Source organism: Macrobrachium rosenbergii, unplaced genomic scaffold, assembly GCF_040412425.1.
Source record: "Macrobrachium rosenbergii isolate ZJJX-2024 unplaced genomic scaffold, ASM4041242v1 13902, whole genome shotgun sequence".
Taxonomy (NCBI): Eukaryota; Metazoa; Arthropoda; class Malacostraca; order Decapoda; family Palaemonidae; genus Macrobrachium; species Macrobrachium rosenbergii.
Genome location: NW_027100722.1, coordinates 913,578 through 926,270, shown reverse-complemented (window position 1 = coordinate 926,270; position 12,693 = coordinate 913,578).

Below are 12,693 nucleotides of genomic sequence, written 5' to 3'. Positions count from 1 at the left end.
AAGAAAATACAGGATTCATTCCCACTGCTGAACTACAATACAAATAGCCATTTAAAAGTAACATCATACAAACTTTCAGTGAATCAAGGAAATACACCAAGCATGTTGGTCATTCCCAGGATTCCTACTTTTTCCATGAATATTTTGTGTTGCTCCTTGCTGCAGCAAGAAGCCTTTTATCCTGCTCAATGGTTGCGAGAAAGTCAGCACAACTCTGTTCGAAATTAAGGGTTACAAGGAGTTCGGATTTAATGAGCTCAATGGAGCACCTATTCCTGGTGTCAGTCCACTTGTTTTGCATAATTGAGAATATCCTTTCAACATAACCCGTTGAAGCTGGCACACTCAGTATGTAAGAGAGGACACACAGCATGTTAGGGAGGAGTCTGGTCAGAGGTTTGGAAGACAGCCATCCACCTGCCAGCTGTGTCTTTGGACTTCCAGTCTTCTCCCCTCCTTTAGCCTTTCCAGAATTACATTAATAACTGTTAATTCATCATACAGCTCATCCATGTTGACACTGAGTCTGGTGATCAATTCGAGTTTCTCAACTAGTTTCTCCATATCAGAAAAGTGTATCTCAGTTTTGAGTAAGAGAGGATGGAGGAAGGACAGCCAATTTTCCTCTGAAAAGTCAAACCACTTATCTACATATGTGATGGCAGTACTAAGGAATGCTTGAAAATCTGCGTTTGCAGTGTTTGCTTCTGATGAAAGAAAGCTGCTGCAGCTTTACTTTTGTCAGGTAAGCCATAGAAACTATCCTTTCTTCTTTGCATGAGCTTGTTCCTGAAAGCCTTCATAATGGGGCAGAGGTCAATGACAGTTGTTTCGTTTTTTCAAGTTTCTTGACGACATCTTCAAAGATGGACAATATGTTGTTACAGAAAAGAAGGTATACTTGAATGACGTCTGCTTCTTGTTCATTCACCTCATCTGCATCCAAAGGAAGCTTCAGTATGGTTCTGATCTGCCTGGGACATTCATTCCCAAGACTGATAAAATATGACTTCAGAGCAGTCCAACTTTGCAAAACCCTGGAGATGGCTGGATTCAGTGACAGCCATCTGGTTGTGATGTGACGCAGCATTTCTCTGAATTCCACTTCACAGAATACACAAAACTCTTTAGGGATTCCCTCCTTTTTGCAGAAGAGGAGAAGAAACTGTATATCTTCAGCACCACGTTCTCAACGTCTACAGATAAGTTGTCCAATGCATGTTTAACTGTGTTATGTACTATGTGTGCATGGCAGTTTCCTTGAAGAAGATGCTTCTGTGCCTTACACAATTTGGTGTAGACAGAATTATGAATTCCATAATTCACATTGGTATTGTCAGCACTGAAGGCAGACACTTGATTCAATGACAGGCCTAGTTTCTCTAGTGAATGTACAATACAGCTCACAATCCTCAGCAGATTCGTCAGGATTCTCTATAAAATCAACTATCTTGTTCTGGACTCCATCCTCTGGTGTGAAGTATTGACTGCAAGAGGAAACATTTTCCTGTTTCCCTTTGTTGGAAGCATCTGTCTGAATACAAAATAGGAGGGGTTTCTGACCAGCTGTTAGAATATTGATTATGCCACACACTGCCTTGGGTGCAAGAACATTTGTTACTAGTGCCTCTGCTTTGGTTCTTCCACACGAAATTTTCTTTCCTATTTTAGAGTCCTGAATATTTTCTGGTATAGCTTCTGTCCACAGTCTGCAGAATTGTAACTCAAATTGTGCTTCACAGTGTGGTATACATGGGCCAGCTCCCAGCTGTCACCTATAAGAGGAGGATATAGTACTGTTACATGTTGTACTAATTTAATTGGCTGGTTAAACATTACAATCAATCAATATGATGATTTATTTGTATGAAAAGTTGGCCAATTGGACCAGGTGCAAGAACCTTGTGGTTATTCAGCACCTAGCAGAAAGGAAAAAAAATTGCCAGTAGGAGAGAAAGGCCTGACAAAATTTAGTAGAATCAGCAAGTAAGATCCAAGACCAAATTAATAAAATATCCACTAGCCATCAGAGCCCAGCTGCTTACCCCTAAGCCCCCCACCCACATCAAGAGGTTCTGAATTCTGGAAGGAACAACATGGAGATGATAACTGAAATAATTAAATAGGCGCGGAGCTTTACCTGGTATCAAAGCTGCACACATGGCATATAAGTTTTCAAGGCTCTGTTTATTTATAGACAAACACGTTTGGTTTATTTAATGAATCAGACTTTCAGCCTTAACCAGTCATTTCCTGTAATCAAAAAAAAAAAAAAACGAAGCTGACTTTGACCTTTAACTTCTTTAAGCATCTTACTTTTGCCATTAAAATATTTGGGTAAATATTGTGTGTATGTGTGTGTATGCATATTTGTGTGTGTGTGTATATATATATATATATATATATATATATATATATATATATATATATATATATATATATATATATATATATATATATATATATATATATATATATATATATATATATATATATATATATATATAGTGTGTATGTATGTATGTAGGTAGGTAGGTAGGTAGGTATGTATATATATATATATATATATATATATATATATATATATATATATATATATATATATATATATATATATATATATTTGAAAGTGAGTTTAACTTTTCCTTTTGTAATGAATTATAATCTTTATTTTCTTTGGAATATAAAATAAACTCAGGGGAAAAGTATTGTTTTTGTATTTAAAAAAATAATAAATAACCATAAGAATATAGAAACAATATGCAAAGTGTGGATGATATGATAACTAATAACAAAACTATTAAAGATTTTTGTGCCTACCGAATCTGCATCTGTTGACCGCTCAGCAACCAAAAAGTTTGAGATAGCTGTCTCAGTCTTCTGACTTTTGGCATAACGGATGTGTTGGTCTCCTTTTGCATGCTGCTTCACATCACTTAACCCACCATTGCTAACTGAAAACTGTCTTCGACATATTCGACAATTTGCTTTCAAACTGTTATCAACACTGCTGAGCCATGGATACTCAGTCTCCCACTCATTTCGATATTTTGAAGTCGCCTGTGCTTCTTTGTAGGAGGAATAGACTCGACCGAGCCAGAGGAACTTGTAGAAGTAGTCATTTCATCTAATAGCCAACCGAGTACTAAAACATGACACGCGGCCCTACTCGCTGGCCAGGCTGGTGCTGGGGTGGGGGTGTGTGTGTGTAGGGGGTTATGGCTGAGTAGGGAGGTGCGAGACAGACCTCGCGTCGCTCATTAATCCCGTACTTTACACGTACGAAGGCAACCAGTGAGTGACAAAAGCATAATTTTGCAGTCTGGCAAGATTGATTGAAAAAATATGCCAATGTAATTTTAAAATAATGATGTTCTGACAGCCAAATACAGAACAAATGGCGTTCTGTATTGGTTCAATACAGAACGCAGCATCTCACTCTTAAATACAGAACGAATCTGTATTTTACAGAACGGGTGGCAACCCTACCTGTGGCTTCCTTTGGTGGGGCCATGGGCGGGCGGCCCATGCCCCCGCTGTTAGATGATTGCCTTCCCTTCCCCCAGTTGAAATTCCCTTTGTAGCTAAACGTTAACCCTTACAGTATTTGAATCAGATGCATGTCGTATGAGTTGAAAATTCATTGAAGATTGGGCTCTCTCATTTCAAATACAGGTTTACTAATTACTAATACTATCACTTTCCTTCATTCACATGGATGCATACATTCGAGAAGAGTATATTTCACTCATTACAGAACTGGCACATTACTTTTGTGTCATTTTCTTTGGCCCTCCTCAAAACATATCTTAGCCCCACCTATGCCCGCCCCAACTTATGGAAAGCCAGCTACGAGCCTTCACCACTGCTCAAAACCGCTGCTTACATGCACTTGTCTTTGAGGAGCGCTCTTCCATGAAGGGGCACGGGCACTCAAGTTCAATTGCTACTACTAAGGATCATAAACTTACTTCTAAGGAATGAAATGATGCTTACTTTAAGCATAAAAATGCATGCTGGAGGAAAATGAGCTATTCAATTCATTTAACAGTATAGCAGAGCATATTTTCCTTGCTTTGGTCGTGTTTGGTCAGCCTTTCAGGAAATTCAAATCTTAAACTATATATATATATATATATATATAAATAAGCATATATTATTAATTCCTTTTTCATTTCTCATGTATTACTACTGATATTATGAATGCATACTTACGTGAATATACACATAAATAATATACGTTATATATAATGCTGAATGAAACCCTCAGCCACGACCCATAAAACTTTCAGCCACGGCAATTGGTGGCCTATGTTGTTGGCACTATAGCAGTGTCAGACGCACGATCATGGCTAAATTTACCCATATATAAAATAAAAACTACTGAGGAGGCTAGAGGGCTGCAATTTGGTATGTTTGATGACTGGAGGGTGGATGATCAACATACCAATTTGCAGCCCTCTAGCCTCCTCAGTAGTGTTTAAGATCTGAGGGCGGACAGAAAAAGTGCGGACGGACCGACAGACAAACAGCAGCCATCTCTGTAATAGTTTTCTTGAACAGAAAACTGAAAGGCACAGACAGATCAAACGCCACAGAAGAGAGAGAGAGAGGGAGGCGTTCTGTCACACAGACAAGTTCGAGAACACCCTCTGCCGTGGCGTCTCCTCTGCCGTGACCTCATGTCGTGCAGGAGAGGCGTCTTCCAGCAACATCCCCGGTCATGCACGACTGCATCTCTGCAGTCTGTCTGTGCACTGCATCTGCCCTTTCTCTTATGTGCTCGGCTCTCCCACGATCTCACTGCTGTTTGTTTTCGAAAAGAGTCTCTCCTGCACAAGCACAGCTGCTGCTGCTGCTGCCACTTCCCTCCCTGCACGCAGGAAGGGACAAGCGTCGTCTGGACAGACTTCCATTCCCCCCTTTCCCCCACCCAACACCCCCCTCCCTGCCTTCAGTCATTCTTCTGAGAGTGCGGGTGACTGCACAAAGACCTTTACTCCTCCTCGTTTGTTCCCGTTGCTCTGACCCAGGTGAACAAACGGCCAACAAACACTCTTGAAAAGGAAGGGAATGGTTTCCAGGAGAGAGAGAGAGAGAGAGAGAGAGAGAGAGATTTTTAGCTAAAAACTTGGTTAATCAGGAATGAAGTCCTTCCTGATCAAAAGTAATAGAAAAGCAAGCAAGTTGAAAGTCAATACTAACACCGCATTTAGCCACTGCATTAATGTCTTCTAATAATCTATTATTATGTATCATCTCTGAGAAGAAAATGTACAAGAATCATTTGGCCAAGAAGACGGAAGTAGAAAGAAGTTTGGATCAGCGGAAATCATCACTGAATCAAAGCTTCACTTCATATTGGCAGCAGCTGTCTCTCTTCTTTTGGCATAGTTGATTTGTCGCCCACTTTATAGGTCAGGATATAAACTGCAACAATAGTTAATGCCATCATTAAACAAGTAAAAAATGTGCTGAAGTTCCTTCGGCACAATCGAGTTTTCTGTACACCGTATAATCTAGGCCACCGAAAATAGATTTATCTTTCGGTGGTCTCGGTATAATGCTGTATGAGCCGCGGCCCATGAAACTTTAACCACGGGCTGGTGGTGGCCTATCCCATATCGTTGCCAGAAGCAAGATTATGGCTAACTTTAACCTTAAATAAGACAAAAAACTGCTGAGGCTAGAGGGCTGCAATCTGGTATGTTTGATGATTGGAGGGTGGATGATCAACATACCAATTTGCAGCCCTCTAGCCACTGTAGGTTTTAAGATCTGCGGCCGGACAGAAAAAGTGCGGACAGGAAAAAGTGTGGACGGAAAAAGCGCGGACGGACAGACAAAGCCGGTACAACAGTTTTCTTTTACAGAAAACTAAAATGATGCTAAAATCAGAGAGCCAAAATAATTAAAACGATTATGCTGATAATAATAATAATAATAATAATAATAATAATAATAATAATAATAATAATAATAATAATAATAATAAAAAGAACGGAAATGACCATAATTGTTATTCTGAATACTGAAATAGCAATCGCCATTATGTACTAAGTCAGATCATTTCCTAAAACTGCTGAAGAAAATGGTATGGTGTTGTTGACTGAGCCCTTTGCAGTCCCATCTACGAGAGGATCGAAAATGCCAGAGAATCTCCCACAGTGCGCCACTTTCCATTAAGAGAGGACTGTAGCCTCTCACCTCGCCGATGACGGCGGCAGTCGCCAGTCATCAGAGGGGTCAAGGCCTCCCAAACATTTCCCGAGAACCGTGAGCCAGTCAGTCTTCTCTTCTTTTTCAGCGTCGACGCGTGACAACCCGACAAGAAAGCCTGCTGGCTGCTGCCCTCCTTCCTTCCTTCCTTCCTTCCTTCCTTCCTGTGGCCATTTTGGAACACTGGTTGTTGACGTGACAGAAGCACGACGTCTGGTTCTGAGCTCAGTTCCTATGTCTCCACGAACATTCTCAGACAACAGATGAGCAGGAAACTCATCCTAAACAAACAAACAAACAAACAAAAACAGCCAGTTAAAGCGTAGACGAACAGCTGCAGGCGACCTGAACCCCCCACAAGAGAGGCAGTAACGTCAGGCACAACACCTCTGGAAACAGGATACAATTGCAACAGAGAAAAGGAAGAAAAGATATGAGAAATAGACACCCGTCCATTAAGATCAAACTCTGGAGAAGTCTTCAAATAAGGTGGACTGAAGGACCTTTCAAACAAAAAACAGCAAGAATGGAAGCGAGATGAAGCCTTGAATAAAAGGCTGTCTTCGAAGCGTCACACTGACAGTGATTACAATCATATTGGGCAGCGTCATTGACACTCGTAGGCTTCCTTCCCAGTTGGCTCACAGAGCACCAGATAGGACCCTTGGGAGGATGAGGAAGGAGAGAGCTGCAGAGACAAGACACCTTCACTCACCGAATCAGTCCATTTCCCCTCCCTCGCATCCCTTATGGGAACACGAATAACTGATGGATTATTCAGTGTTGACAGTGTAATGTGTTGACGATAACCACAACGATGTTTGAGAGAGAGAGAGAGAGAGAGAGAGAGAGAGAGAGAGAGAGAGAGAGAGAGAGAGTCATATCAATATCACTTCTCTGCATTCTCAGCAACATGCAGAGTTTACACGACAGCGCAGAGTTGCTTTTTAAAAGCACCGTACCCCCCTTTCCTCTCTCTCTCTCTCTCTCAGACAGAGGAAATTCCCCAAGAACGGAGGGATGTGGATGAAGGGAGAGGGAAACTCGCAGCTTGGCTTCATATCCCACAACAGGACTCGAATTCCCTTCCCAACCAGTCAAACTTAGGGTCAGGGCCCACTTGCTTCATCTCAACCAACGAGCCAACGGTGCCACTGGAGCCTGTGCACACGCGATGTGAAGCTTCACCGCCCACACGCGACACTCACAGACGATGATTCAATAAGAAATTAAAATTTTGACCACGACCACGTGAAAGCTAACTCGAAGGCAGATTGAAAATACAGAGTGACTTTCTCGCCTGACACGGGAAGCGACGACCTTTCTTCGAGCAGCAGAATGTGTTCAGGTGAGGAACGAACACGGTTGTGGTCATTCAAGAACACCGAAGCCTCATCTGGCGCGACTTTCCCTTCCTTCTGCTGCTGCAAGATGAAGAAGGTCCGTCGGGCGGGTAAAGAGGAGAGAGACGGAATGAACAACACTCCCACACCATTCGCCAATTCTTCCATTTGCAGTTGCCTGTGTAACCACAACAACTCCTTCTGGGAGCATTTCATCCAAATACCACCTTATACCACTCACAGAGAGCACGCAGCTATAGAATCTCTATCTTTATCTATCTATCTATCTATCTGTCTCTAAAACAATATGAAAATATAGGTGTGAAGGCTCCTCCTCCTGTACAGCGATTACCCACACACTGAGGGGTCTTCTCCTCGTCTCCAGACTTTCCCAAAAGGACAACTAAGATCCTTTTCATGACTTTACAGGGACATCACTTCACTCCAGTCTTTCATTCGTATCTTAGATATCGAAAACCCAAACAGAATTGTTTTTAATCCACTATAATAATAATAATAATAATAATAATAATAATAATAATAATAATAATAATAATAATAATAATAATAATAATAATAATACCGAGCACACACTGTGTGACCACAGCCCAAAATGTCTGCTCTTCCTCTCCTGAATGTCATCAAATCCTCTCACAGCATCTCAGTCAGTATGTACACAGCACATGAGTGAGTGGTGAGTGAGTGAGTGGTGAGTGTGCGCGTAAAAAGGTGGAAGACAAAACTGCTTTTGTTAGCCCACTGACACCTTCCGGTCTCCCTCCAGCTGCTCAGTGAGACTGGCGGCCATTTGAACCCCACCTCATGCAATAAAAACCATGTGACTTGACACACACACAAAAGACCCACAGACAAAATCCGATAGCAACAAATCAGTCCCTTCTTGTCTGTCTGTCGCCGGATAATGAGCTTCCATGTCACGAGACCTGATTCAAAAATGCTTTTCAAATTGACAAATTGTTCAGTGGGAAGGAACTGACATCATCCATTACGATACCATCATCCACAGCGGAAGTTCTAATGACCTTTCCAGACATTTTAAATGTTGGTACATCAACAATTCTATTGAGCGATCTGAGACAGTTCCCTGACCTTCCAAAGGCCGTGCAAGTGACAGACAGCTTTTGTACGGACATGTCTTCTCAACGTTTCCAAAAACAGCAGCAAATTCACCATCACACGGTGGTAACCGATTCCTCCTCATTCCCTGTGGTCCTGACTGCCCCCCGCCCCACAAAATAATCCTTAAAATACTTAAGTTGCCGACCAAGATTCAGAACCGAATTGACTAAGCTTCAGCTGACTCTAAAAAGACAAAAAATCATTAGCAGCTGCTATGACTCGTAAACAAGATCTTCAACAAAACTGTTAACTTCCAGGGATCCAGCTTATGAGAGAGAGAGAGAGAGAGAGAGAGAGAGAGAGAGAGAGTATTTTATGGTCACCTCGTAATGAACACATTCAAAACGACAGAAACACCGCAAGGTGGGGTGGGGGTTGGAGAGACCAGCGAGGGCGAGAAACTCTGAGAGGACACAGGATGATCAAAACTTGGCGAGAACCGAGATTTGGGTGGAAGTTTTATCATAATTGGCGCTCTTCCTAATTGATTATTAAGATAACTCTCATGGAGACTCATTCAAAATTTAACCCCGAAGGAAGGACCTGCCCACAGTATTCACTGCACACCAACTGTAGGCGCACCTAGGCGTCTTCTAGAAGGAAAAAGCAAATACGAAGGAATCGTTGAGAAGACACGCGTCCACAAACATCAACATTCTCAACGAATCCTCAGATGTTTGAAGATTCTATTCGGATTTGAATGGGGGAAATTGACGTCAAAATGGCCTTGTCATTTGTTCCACAGGAAACACAAGAGAGAGAGAGAGAGAGAGAGAGAGAGAGAGAGAGAGAGAGAGAGACTATACCATCACATAACTATTAACCCAAGCTTGGGTGTAATGCAGTGGCCTTAATCACACGTGATTTCTGGGCGAATGAAAAAGTGGATATGATATTTTTTTCTCTTTTCAGTTTTGAAGGCAAGGGCCAGCATGACGACATCCTATGGAATGCGATTGTACAATATTTACATAATAATTTGTAGTGCCTTGTCGTTACAGGTAACTCACCAAATGTGGTGCCTTTCTTCTGGTTTTCCTCATCGCTAACCTCCCCGTGTCTATGGGTGTCAGAAAACTTGTTTACTTTTGAATGTTGGCTGTTTACAACTTGACAGAGAACTAACCACTCACAGAAGAAGCAGCTGCTTGCAACCAGGATCCCAACTGCATAAGCCTCAGGCTCCCATGATCCTGGACATACAAGAACAATGAGGCTGTCGAGGCGCTGACTGCACGCTGACTGACACATGCCCTATGTAACAATGATCTACTTTCACTTTCAGTACGAACGGACAAGGCAGCAGCAGGATCATAAAATGGCTTTCTTTCATCCTCTGTTGATTGAACATGTCAAGGACAAAAGTGATTAACGGCCATATTCCTTCAACACAGACAGAAAGACAGACTGGTGTGACAGAGTGTCATGAGGCGTCTTTGTCGTCTGTGCAATCTGCTGCTTCTGCTGCTTGGGGTCACTCTTCAGTCATATCCCATAAGTGGTCCTCCTTTCTGTCAATCTGTACCGTCACTTCTGTCTGCCAAAAAAGAACAGAGGCCTGCGGCTCCAGTACAGACGGAGCCACTATCAATTTTGGGCAAAAACAATCTCATTAAAAAAAAGACGGATTTTTTATTTAGTAAACTTCAATCACTTTTGAGCAATATTGCCAACTTCCACTGAATGCATAATCAACCTCTCTCTCTCTCTCTCTCTGCGTGTGTGTTACCAGATGACAATCTTTTTCTCTAACCCGTGTGTGTGTTAATGTGTATGTGTGTGAGGGAGGGAGCCGGTAGGAGAGAGGGAGTACCTGTAGTGACACGTAGAGCTTTGTAACTCTTGGTCCCCCCCGCCCCCCGCAACAATCGTGGAGTTTAAGGTGCTGTCAATCTCGATGACAAGTTCGATTCTTGATTTGTTGCAGTGACAAATGAAGAGCACCGTGCATAAGGAACGGCACGAACTATGTATAAATGTCCCACCACCCTAAAATGAAATAGTGTGAACTCGAAGCTTCCTTCAGCTGGGCATCACTGAAGACGATTCGGAATGACGATGGAACAGAAACTGACGATAATATAGCTAGTATAATCAAGAGTCCCAGGCCAGGTGACAATTTCAAGGGCTGAACGTCTATTAGGCTCCGCCGTCCTCTTAACAAAGAACTTGAGAATGTTCTCTTGTCAGCAGTCCCCCTCACATTCATTCGGTAGTAAGCGGACCATCAGCTGGCAGAATTCGAGGTATCAGGGACCGGTGTCAAGGCAAAAAACAGTTGTAATTGTGTTCACAGCAGCGTGTGTTCCAATCAGCTAGGAGCCAAGAACTAGGACGAAAGGAAGATGCCGTGACAACCGAGGACTGTCGACATTGACTCAACATCGTATTATTGATAATGTGTTCAGTGTCATTCATGGCACACTCTGTACGATTACGAAATCTCTGTCTGATGTCACTAAAATTAACTTCCCATTTGCTTCAAGCTTCGATATAAATTTATAGAAAAATGGCAAATAAAAAATAAATAAAGACCTCAGAATGGAAACAGCAGAAACAGCGGAATGCAGGACGCTCACGAAAATGCCGCAAAACGTCCTCTGGTGATATGGCGTCATTTCTAGGTACTGAAGCCTCAGTGTCTCATTCTTAGTTATAACTAATTATTCCTAAATTAATTAGAATATAATTATGAATTATGAATTAATATATGCGTATGTTCATCAGACACAGCCAGCTGCTAGTTTAAGCTGACAAAAAAGAAAAAAATACAATTTTCGAAAATACCCAGAAAGTTGGTTATCAGGGCGGTACGGTCTCCTTAATTTGGGCCTCTCTCTCTCTCTCTCTCTCGTTTATGTGGCTGTACGATGTTTTGAACAGGTTATCATCAAATATGAGCCAAAATGTTCAATCTTTCCCTTTCACTAAACCGTTTTTCTTTCGATGATTGTATATAATGATGACGAGTTCGATGATTCAGCGGGAGACTGAGATGAAGTTATTCTTGCATTTTATGAAAGCTATAAAAAATGATTTCTTTCGCAATAACCTCTCCTACTGAACATAATAACGGTAACCGTTTCCATTCGTCATATTTTAGTAAGTGCCATCATAATTCATGAAACCTTCAGATCAATGGTCACTGAACTAATCCTTGAATGTTCTAACCAGAATCCAGACTTTGAGAGGCTCTCCTATTCCCAGATCTGAAACCTCCTTCATCGCCGGTGTCAAATCAAATTCCAGCGCCACCTGGCGCTCCCAAATGGATAAACACTCGTTTTCCACCAACTCTTTGGCTGACAGACAGTGAGGGATTTCAGAGGAATGGCATCCTGTCCTAATTCTTGTCCAGGGATCAAAGACCACTTTCCTCTCCAACAGGTGAAAAAGACACTTATAAAGGTATGGTTTGCTCGTACAAGCATGAGCCTGTGCTGGTATAAGGCCGGCTAAATGTAACAACAGCAAAAAGGTCACCTTATGACACAATGGTTATCATATGCCTATTATTATTTTACTGACTTCTGGTGGAAACATCCCTTACCTTGTGAGGTCCTGGTGCCCGAATCTCTCCTTCAAGTTTCCTCCTGCAAAAGGAAGGCCCCAGAGAAGCAGCAACACCAATGGCCAACAGAAAAGCTTCTCTGAAGGCCCACCACCAAACCCCTTCCTTTGGGTTTATGACAAACATTGTGTTTGACCAAAAAAATCCTCAAAAAATCCACTAATCTTGATTTATTTGTGGCACAGTGTTCTGCGGACGAGACACGCGCTGGACTGATGTCAGTCCATTGGACAGTTAACTGAAAACCTTCAGAATAGAGCTTTCAGGCAATCACGAGAGCCCATGCATCGACGCCCTTCACAAGCATAGGGGGTTGAAAACCGACTCCTGACTGAGAGAGAACAAACAGAGGAATCTCGAACTGCGTCGACATTTTAAAAAAAGGTGATACTTCGTTGCTCTGATGGTTCCAGTAACTGT